Here is an 11,174-nt window from a genome sequence, read left to right as displayed (position 1 = left end):
GCGCATGGCAGCAACCCGAGGTCGGGGACACGCGGGGAACAAACCTGCCTCCTGCAGCCAGAAGTTCGTGAAGACACAACACCCCAGTAAAACATGCAGGGGGAGCCGGCTTGTGAGAGAAGCGCCGGTAGGGGAGAGCCCTAATAAAGCCATAAGGTCTTACTACCCACACATGTATGTCGTAAATCAGCACTTCCAAAACCACCAACGAGAACCCAAAGGAAGACCGAGGTAACGGACAGAAACGGAAAGCTGGTGAGAGACTGCCTCCGCCCGGCTCGTCCTGGGTGCCTGGGCAGTTCCAGGAGGAGCAGGGAAGGGGGCTTTCCTCCTTCGCATCCTAAGGGTTCAGGGAGAGCTCCCTGCCCCGCAGCAACAGCGCCAAGAGCAAGCGGGGCGTGGGGAGCCGCAGTCACTGGGGCTCCGGCGCCGCGTTCCCCGTAACTCCCAGCCCCTGTCCCGACTCGCACCTACCTCGGCGGGACCAGATCCCCGCCGTCGGTGCCGGGTCCGCGGGCTGCGGCAGCGCGATGCTGCGAGAGGCGGCGGCAGGAGGCGGCGAGCGGCAGCCCGGGCTGCAGCGGCAGAGCCGGGGCGCTCGCACCGGTGCACGGCTCCGGGGCCGCTGCCCAGGACCGGGAGACGGTGCTGGTGCGGGGGACTCCACGAGCCTCTTTGGCTGTGTTAGGAAAGTTACCGCGGCCACACGACCCACCTTAAACCCGCCTCCCCGCAGGACCCGGGGGAGGGCGGAGGAGGGAGGGAGGAGACGGGGGTGGGGGCTCGGAAGCCATTCGTTCCTCAGCACAGAGCCAAGTCCACAGCAGCATCTCCCGGGCTGTCGCTCCGGGGTGCAGGGCTGGGTGCGCCGGTGCAGCCCCAATCCCGCAGCAGCTGGGCTGGGGCCGCGCTCCGCTCCTCCAGCCTGGATCTTGATTTTACGCGCGGTACCACGGAGCCAGCTTCAGCGCGCAGAAACTTTCCCGTTTCCTGCAGCGCTGACGCTGGTTTTTGGCATATTCGTTTGGTGAGGGGTTGGTTTGGCAGCTCGTTATTTGTTTAACCATTTGTTGTTTGGGGGAAGACGGATCTAGTCCTGATGCCTTGGGGTTTATGTATTGGTTTGGGTTTGTTTTCCTAGCCAGATTCAATTAGAATACCTTAAATAGACTAAAAGGAAAAAGAATCAGACCGAGACCCCGGCATCCCGAGGTTGCCGACTGAACCGTGCATGTGGGAATGAGGAAGGAAACTATAGATGAGGCATGAACACTCGGCGGCTCAGCAGAGGGTAGGAGATGGGAAAACCCCAGTATTCCTGCCTCCTGCGGCTGAAAGAAGGGGATCTACCGAGCAGAGAGCCCCCCAACTCCACGGATGTGTTTAGCGGGAGATCATGCAAACTTCTGGACCCATTTCAAGTTGCAAAGCGAGGCACCTGCACACACGCACGCAGCAGTAGGGGCGTGTAGACACAGGAAAACACACGCAGCTCTCGGGCTGCCTGAAGCGGCCCCTGAATGGAGGAGCTGGCTAGAGCAGATAGCAAGCAAGGCTGAGGGGATGCTAATAGAGGAAAGCGCCAGGGAAAAATTACCTCTTCTCTAGCATCCTCTACCGTCCAGAGCATCTGCCCTTGCATTGTCAATCGTCTGCTCCACTGCTGCTTTTTAGGGTGGCTCCGCGCAACTCGATGCTCACAGAAGCTTCTCACAGGGAAGGAATTACACCCCACAAATGTCGTTTTCTTCCTGAAAGACACACCAGAAGTTACAAATATATAATCACAAATTAATTAGATCAAATACTTGTGACAGGTGATTTGAGCAGCTGCACTAACTTAGCTCCTAATCAGCTATCCTGTGCTTGCACAGTCTTTTTCAAGACGAAATGCTCCATTTGTGGTATGCACTATTACTTATTATTTTCTAATGAGAATAGCAATATTGGCTGAGTTCCTCCTTTTTCATCATCGCAGTATGTAAGGAACATAAGACCAAGTCCCTTTTTGATCATGTACCAAGATGGCTAATAGAACTTTTTTGTCATTGCAAGCCACATAATAAATTCCCATGTGTACAATATTTTATGTACATAGGAAGCTGCCAAAATCCTTTGTCCTGCACTGTGTGTTTCTTGGTAAAATGCCAGTACATGGCTGCAGGTGATGGCAGAGTTTCAAAACGGATAGTTTGGGCCAGATTTGGGATGCTGTTTCCTTAAAGGACTCTTTGCAATCTCCCAAAACCCCTCTCCACTCCCTCCACTGTTTTCCTTTCTCCATATTCCAAACCTGCACCTTACTGCATTGTCCTGGTTTGCAGACTTCCCAAAATCTTGCTGTCAGCTGACCAGGAGAGCAGAACTGTGGAGCACATGGTGCTGGAATAGATGCTGCCAGAGTGGATGCTGCCTTCCCCACCTCTTCCCTGCAAACCAGCTCTCTCCTTAACTCCAGAGGCTATTTTTCCTCATTAGCTATGGCTAAGGCAGCCTAGCCACAATCAGCAGCACTACTGGTGTCTGCAATTAATTCATCCCCATCTTTCCTGACCTGTATTTAATTATTTTTACAAACATCCTAATAATGAAAACCAATAATAAATTAGCAATTGTGTTTGTTTATCAAGTTCTTTTCAATATTTAATAAAATTTAATAGACCAAATTTGAACTAGATTTAGTGAATAAATAAAGATAATTAGGTTCTGTTGTTTGTATAAGAATATTACAAACACCAGTTGCTCTATACTGATGGCATTGTTTATAACTCAGTTTTGTCACCAGCTTCCAGTTGGGAAACTATTTAGCCTGCCTGATTTTCCTTTATAGAATGTAAGATGCTGCCTGAGATGCATGGACACAAAACCAGTCTGCTGAAGACAAATTAGGCCATTTTGCTGCTACAGTTTGGGATTTTTTTGTCTTTCAGATTTCTCTCTAGAACTTTTCAAAGCAGTATCCTGTCAAACTAGGGCTGCCCTGGACACAAAAACCCCAAGATACTAAACTGCAGCTGTTTGAGACAAAGCATTCAGCCCTCTGTCCTCATGTCAAATCCCATCCAAATCAGTCATTTTGTTTGGATGGTATAGTTTCTGGTATTCTCTGCAGTGAGGTTGTCTACTTGAAGGGTAGCAGATAGACATTACTTATATCAATAAATTTGGCTATTGAAGTGTTTTACATTTGAGGGTGACTACTGACATATTTATTATTAGCCTCTAAATGCAGCCCCCTCTAAAAATACATTCAGCATAAACAGCATTAGATTGCAGCACACTGATTCTGAGTGTGCTGTTTCTGAAATACACTGTTTACAAATAAAAAGATAGTTTGGCTTTTTTCTTCTTATTGTTAACTCAACAAGTCTTGCTCAGAGTTGGAACTCTGTGAACCCAAGCTGAATCTTCAAGCTTAGCTAGATTCTTCCATAAATCAGAATGAGTTGTTAAAATTCTGAAGGACAAAATAACTCTCAGTTATGGGTGCACAACCTTAGTTTGGTGAAGTGATATCTTTGGTTATTCCCGTGCAGTCTGGGCATCAACATGGAAATGAGAAAATAATTGGGAAAAAGGGGGGGGGGGGGGGGCAGCAAAAAAAGCAAGAGTGCATTGCAAGAGTGACTCTGCAAGGGAAAGCTCTTTAATAATTCTGCTGGTAATGTGTGAGCTGGAAAACAATTCATTTCCCTGTCCCAGAGCTCAGCTGGGCAACAGGAGTTTAAAAGAGAGCAGCTCTTTCATAGAGGTGAGCAGGTACGTCCTTCAATACAGGCAGACCACACCAGGTTGAAAGCTCCAAAGTTACCAGTAACTTTGCCACTGACTTCTTGGGGAGACACAATTTTACCTTGGGAGAAGATCTGCTGAGTAAGAATCAGCCATTTATACATGCTTCCTCTTAAAGTCACCTTCTAAGAGCATTTTTACTGCTTTTATTTGCTTGCTTCTACATATCCAATTCAAAACTAGCTCCTTATCCACTTTGTCATTTTCCATACATTCCATTTTCTTCAAGGGGAGGTTGGGCCTCAGAAAATAGCAGCTCACTGAACCAGGTGAGTGTTTGTAAAAGCATCTGTTTTCAACCCTCAAAAATTATTACACATTTAATATTAAAGCTCAAGAAAATATGCATATTTTGTGTCTGAGTGAAAAAAATATCATCAAAATAATGCTTGAAAAACAAAGCTTTGCAGATACAACATGAACTTTAAGTTGTTTTTTATAAAACCAATCAGGCTTTTAGTTTATGCATCATTCTGTTCCCTGCAATAATACGCTGTCTGTGCAATCAGTGATGATAAATGGTACATAATTGTAAACCTGATATTGGCTTTCAATATTGAATTCATCATTCTGTCCTCTTAACACATATTAAATACTTTAAAAAATTTATATATGTGTTTGATTTATCTGTGATTTTTTTTCCAATATGTAAAATTTATTAGTTTTCTAGTTTTTGTGAAACTACAAGGAGACAACATCATTAATAACACTGAATAATAGTGTTGGCCTCTGTTATGCACAACTCCCTTCCACCAATACAAAGTGTCCAAATCAAACACACACATATTCCTTGCAGGCAGTGTAGGAAACACCATCTTAACTAGAGCCAGTTGTGCACAGATTCTGTTTGACTTCCCTGATCTATCCAAATAGTGATTTGCAAGAATTTATTCTCACTTAGGAAGCAACTCCTGCATTCACAGGACCAGCACTTTGCTTTATTCTGTCTCAGAACTGTTGACTAAGCTACCAAGGTTGGAAAAGTACAATACATCTCAATCCAAAGGCTGAAAAAAAACAGCCATCCTTCAGAGTCTGGGTCTATGCCAGAGACATTATTTTACCTTTTATAATATGGATATGGTATGGATATGGACACATCCTCTCAAATCCAACATTTCTGTCAAATTATCCCAATATTTTTAATGAACAGGTAATGGAAAAAAGAAAATAAATCAGAAAACATTTATAGAATCCCAGGTTGGAAGGGGGCCTCAAAGATCATCTGATCCAACCTTCCTAGGCAAGTATGACCTGGCCTAGGTGTTCCAGCACTGTGTGTGGCTGAAATCTGGCATTAATCCTCTGTAACACTAACATAAATATACAGAAACTCTTCATCCAATTCAAACAGACTCTAAGCATGTAAGACCCAATTCAGTATCAGAGAAGGACACTTTATAACACCTACATTCTTATTCATCTTATTGAGAGTTATGCACATGAACTGAGAGGCGAAGAGCCTCTCAATTAAAAAAATATGCAAAGCTGCATATACAATGTATAGTTAATAGCAATGTCATATAGGTCAACAGCAAATGTTGCCTTTCTAGTGAAAATTCCATTGTGGATAATCTCAAAGAGTAGGTATTTTGCTATCAAGAAAACACATACTGCAGCTGAAGTGGGAAATCAACTGCTTCCAACCACATCTTCACCTTCTGCTTTTGAGAGTTAAAAGACAATTTATCTGTCAGGCTTCTGTGCATCTACAGGATATTCCTTTTAGTACTGGCTGAGGTAGGATCAAGGGCATGGGAGGAATTTAACTGATTCTCCACTCTACACCACCAAACAGGCATCTCCGGGGTGAACATTATTAGCTATATTTGTGAGTTAAAAGCTGCATAGACTATTATCAGTTTCTTGAGCTTGTCCAGTCATTCAGAGAGCCATTATTTAAAGACTGTACACCTACATTTCCTTAAACTGAAGTTCAACTACACTGGCAACATGCTGGTACTGATATAGTGATATAAAGCACCAGAATTTCTCCTTCACTGAGAATTAAAGGCTGGAACAGCCATTAGCACATACAGACCAAAAAAGGGGCATTGAATCAGCAGCTGAACGAGAATGTTGATTCACATCATCTGCCTCACCGATACAGTGAGGTATCCCAAAGTTCAGCTCCCTCACACAGAAACCCAGGAGACTGCATTCCCTCAGGAAATTCCCCTCTGGAGAAAGCTGCCCAGAATATTCAGATAGTGACAGCAAACCAGATAATAAACTTAAAATGAGGACTGAAGCACATAGAAATTCTTGCAGTTGGCATTCTGAAACAAGTCTGTGTGATATCTTTATTTATACCTTATTTACAAGTACTTCTAAATATGCTGAGGCAAGTTTATCATCAAGCTTAGCCCATTTTCTCCAAGCATGTGTCTCCAGATAGATGTAACCTTATGGACAGAACTCCAGATAGACATGGTATTTTGGCCAGAGCTTAAATCTGTATGAAATGTACTGTTACAGCAACTGGCATTATTTGGACACACTGTGGAAGGCACATTGCTATATTTCTATTAAAAGGCATTTTGAGTGCACTGGTCTTGTATTCTGTGAGGAATGGGTTTTGTTACAGGAAGGAGAATCTGAAAGATGCTGTGAATTTGTCTTCATGATAGATTTCTGAATGGATTTTTACCCTGAAGTTTAGGAACTAGTTGAATGTGAACACTGAATATCAACATTCTCTCAACTGTCCCCCTTCTCTATGTCCATATTTATCTTTAGCCACTGTATTTTTTATTTCAGTTTTCAAAGAAAATCTATGAAGACTTAGCTGTAAATATTTCTTTTCATTTTCATCCAGCTCCATAGGCATTCACAGAATCTAAGAAGTCAAGATCTTCCAGTTTATTCACAAAATGACAGCATCCACAATGCATTTGTTTCTCTGTTTTGCCACTTTACAAGGGGAAAAAATCTATTTCCAAGATATTTTCAGTAATGTATGACTAAGTAGCAAAATTAAAACTAGGAAATTAATAACTACATGGCATTTCAATCCCATCAACTCTAATCAACATAAATCCATTCTAATTAAAACCTGCAAATCCTAAGGATACCAAAAAGATAGCCCTCTATTACTGGGAGATGACAACAACAGGCTCATTACATACAAATGCAGAGTATGGAAACCCCTGAAAGAGGCAAAGATGAAATCGTACTAAAAGTATTCCTATATTTTTAGAATACCATTAGCCCCCAGTAATCTCTAATTAGCAAAAACAAACAATTTTTGTCCTTTAAAACTTTAAGAGCACTTTTACAAGCTAAATGAAGCATCTGAAAAAGTGTACAACTTCACAGGCTGACAAAGGCTACTGTTTATCACCACCATGAAACCAGAAATAGCACGATGATGTAAAGCATGTTCTGATCAGCATGATGAATAACACATGTCAGTTTAAATAATAGAAATTATGTCATTGTATCAGAGCCATTGCTTCAAAGTCAAAACACCTTAAATCTTGACTCTTATCTTTAGGACTTGACCAAAAACTCATGAACATCAACAAGAATCTTTGCACTGACTCCCATGGGCCTCAAGTTTGCCGTGTAGAGAAGTACAAAGGGACTGTCCATCAGCTTCACACATCTTAACTCAGGAAGCTTCTCATCTCTCCTGTATTCTTGCACTTTAAATTGGCATCAGCTTTAAGTACATAATAACACTGAACATCAAATTTACCTGGTTCTGGATGATGTTATACCAAGATCAATAGTTTCTCTCTCCTATCACTGCACTGTTAGGTAAAGAAAGGGATCCAAACTGAACTTGGGTGTATATTATTAGTACACATTTACAGAAGCCAATACTGATACTTTGGGGTTTAAGGGAAGACCCAATCTTCACCCAGATCTAAGTTAGCTCTTTTCAAAAAAAGGCATCTTTTGTCTATTGGCAGTTTTTCTCCACAACCAACAGAAATTAAACAAATGCATTTGCTTGGCAGGCAGTGGTTGTCACCCTGCCAATTAGCTGAACAGGAAGCAAACAACCTGCTGACCTTCCTGGGCAAGCAGTCTCTACATGGCAATCAAATGAGACTGTAGGAAGGGCTGTAGCTCAGACAGTTATTATCATAGATCACCACAAACTTACTCTACCACTACCCTGGAATTACAACAGCAACGAACCACAGAAATATGAAACTGGAGGGAGCCAAAGCCATCATTATGTCTAGTGGTTTCCAAACTGTAATTTATGAAACCATCACAAGCACTGTCTTCATTAAGTTTTCATCAACCACTGACACTAAGGGGGGCTTGGTGGTCAGCAGAGAAATCTTGAGAGCCGACAGTGGTTTGGCTAGGCTGGAAAACTTGGGAATCACAGATGTGGTTACTGAAGCAAAGAGCAAGTTACACCTAGACTATCCCTAGCAGACATTTAATTAGCTGTTCTTACAGATCTCTAGTGAATGATATTTCACAATCTCTTTATGCAAACTGTGCCAGACTTTAATACAATTATGTTGTTCAAGAACTTTATGATAGTTGTTAGTTTCTTTTGCAAAACTGCAAATTTTGGTTTGGGGTGCTTTTTTATCTTCTAATAAAGTAGAAGAAAAATGGAATGTCACATATATAAATGCTTGGACAGCATTATATTTAGAAAAGCAAGAAAATCAAATCAATCATTCTTCATCCTCGCCTACTGTGATGCACACTGGTACTAGCTTAGTAAAATAACTACTCCCTCTATATTTTCAGTGTGAAGCAGCACAGTTAACCTCTGCTTTCACATGCCATACTCTGGAAGCCCTATCTGAAACAGCAAGAGGACTTCGGTGAATAATGAGGGCGGCCTTAGTAAGTTTCCCCAGCTATGAACATGCACACTCCTCAGGGGAAACTTTCATCTGTGTCTCCTCTGCATGTCATACCAGTGGATCAAATAAACAGGAGAAGCTGAAAAGTAGACTGAGGTAAAAATATGTTGGGACACAGAAAGATGTTGTAATAGATAAAAAGCTGCAGTCTCTCATAAAAAGCATTTTTCACCTTCATATGACTATTGTTTGACATCAGGCCTGAACAGAAGAAGCCAACTTGATAAAACATAAGCAAAAAAAAAAAAATCATATAAGAAAATAATGGAAATGCTGTTATAGATGTTTATGAGTATAAATAGTTTTGAAATGAAACTGTCAAGCCCAGCATCTGAAATGCTGTAGAAATAAAGTAATTTTAATGGTCAGCCTGCTGCAAACACATAAATATTCTGTAGTTCCTTTCATAGCCTTGCATACCATAATTCATGGGGTTTTTTTAATCTGACATATGGGGAGACATGAGTTAGAGACTCAAGGGAACAGAATCTAGCAGACAAGCAGAAACGGATCAAGGGAAGATAAGGAACAGAAGTCATCAATGGGTGATATAAAACTCCAAAAATGAAACTGAAGGGATGGGACATACCAGAAGGAAAACAAAGAAGTGGTGGTGAGATAAGGTGGAAAATAACACGCTTCACTCCATTGTAAGCAAAAAGATTGAAATAACCCAAGATTGCCCCTCCATCTTCCTTACATGCTTCTAAAGCTGTAGGCTGCCATATCTGAAAGAGCATTCACATCACCTGACTCAGCATAGATTGTTCTGCCACAGAACTGGGTCTGCTCTTTTCCCTTTAGTTTGCACTAGCAGGAAACCGCTCCTTACCTGCAGCTGCACTCACTAGTTCAACACGTGGGACACCTTCTCACAAGGGGTGCTTTGCACTTCCTCAGTCGCACACACTCTAGCCTAGAATGTGGAATCAGGATTAGAAAAAGAGCAGAAAAAAATATCTAAAATAAGCATCAATATGAAAAAAAAGAAAAAAATGCATAAAAAAAATCGGGCTGTCTCTTACTAGATTAAATGAACATTATGATATTTGATGGACATTCTCACATCCTTCATGTTCCCAGAAAGTTCTGTCTCTTATCAGCTGCCACATAAAGCAGCTCCATTTCTAGAGCTAAACACAAAGTTTTCTGAACAGGATGTGTTGAAATGCTGTCTTCTTACTGATCTATATTTATAATTTCTTAGGCAACCTATAGCAGCCACTTCACACCTGAAGCATTGACATTAAATGACCCATCTTACAACATCCATAATGGATTTTCCCTTTGGAGGTCACAGGAACAGCCAGAGGTGACAGACTGCCTGATGTGCAACCTTCTTCTCCTCAGGGAAACTCTGTATTCTGGTCCGGACTGTTTGACAAAGAATAAACTACTACTCCAAGGTTTAATTTCTTCTTCTGACAGTATTTTTCATATATTGTTTTTTCTTTTTTATTAACCAATTAGACTATTTCCTCATAAACATGGCAACTCAAGTCTCTTTCAGAAACTTATAAAAGATTCTATTACCAGCTTAATATTTACATAAACCAGAATGAAATCTATGTACAGTCAAGGGTGATGAACCAAGAGAATGGATCTTTGGCTCAAATCCTGGCTGGGGCACTCAGCTGTCATGTGACCCCACACACATAATTTGATTTTCTTTGGTTTAGTTCAAGCACTTATAAATTTGGCCAAGAAGCAAGACCCTTCTGAAAAACACCAGCCTTTGACCTCCTCTTGCGTGAGGAAACTCCACTTCAAAACCTCAGGCTGAATGATGGAGCAAATTCTTTTTCAGCTTTCTACCCCTAGAAACTATGCAGTTGCTCATATAACTTAAACTCTCTAACATAACAGTGAACTACGACATATAAATGTTGCACTATTTAACTACAGTACAAACCTTATAGCCCATATTTTAACATTTTTTTAATTAAAAAATTACAAGTCTCACATGTGAAGGCTGTTGCTTTATTTAAAACAACAACAACAAGGAAGAATTACTTATTCTTTACCACAGGACTTTAGATCAGTTTGCCTTCTATATTTATACTGATCTGTAAATAAAATAATTCATAACTGCCATCCAAGAAAACAACCCCCAGAAAAGTATTTTCTCTATTTCATTTTAAGTCTATCCCTCCAGAACGTTCTAGGCGGTAACTTAATGTGTAATAACAGAGTAGCTCAGGCTGTTTAGCCTTGAGCAAAGAAAGCTTGAGGGGGATTTTATCTGTGTGTGTATAGTTCCAGAGGGAGTAAAGAAGACAGACCCAGACTCTTCTCAGTGGTGCTCATTGACAGGATGAAAAGCAATGGGCAGAAACTGAAAATAAGGAAATGATACTTGAAACTAAGAAAAAACTGTTTCATTCTCAGGGTGGTCAGGCATGAAGATGTTTCCAGGAGAGGTTGTGGAGTCTTCACCCTTGAAAATACTCAAAAAACATCTGAACATGGTCCTAGTCAACCTGCTTAATGAAGAGGGTTGAGACACCTCCTGAGATCCCTCCTTCCCTCAACTAGCCC

Source organism: Melopsittacus undulatus, chromosome 9 (assembly GCF_012275295.1).
Source record: "Melopsittacus undulatus isolate bMelUnd1 chromosome 9, bMelUnd1.mat.Z, whole genome shotgun sequence".
Taxonomy (NCBI): Eukaryota; Metazoa; Chordata; class Aves; order Psittaciformes; family Psittaculidae; genus Melopsittacus; species Melopsittacus undulatus.
Note: the sequence above shows the minus strand (reverse complement) of the source record.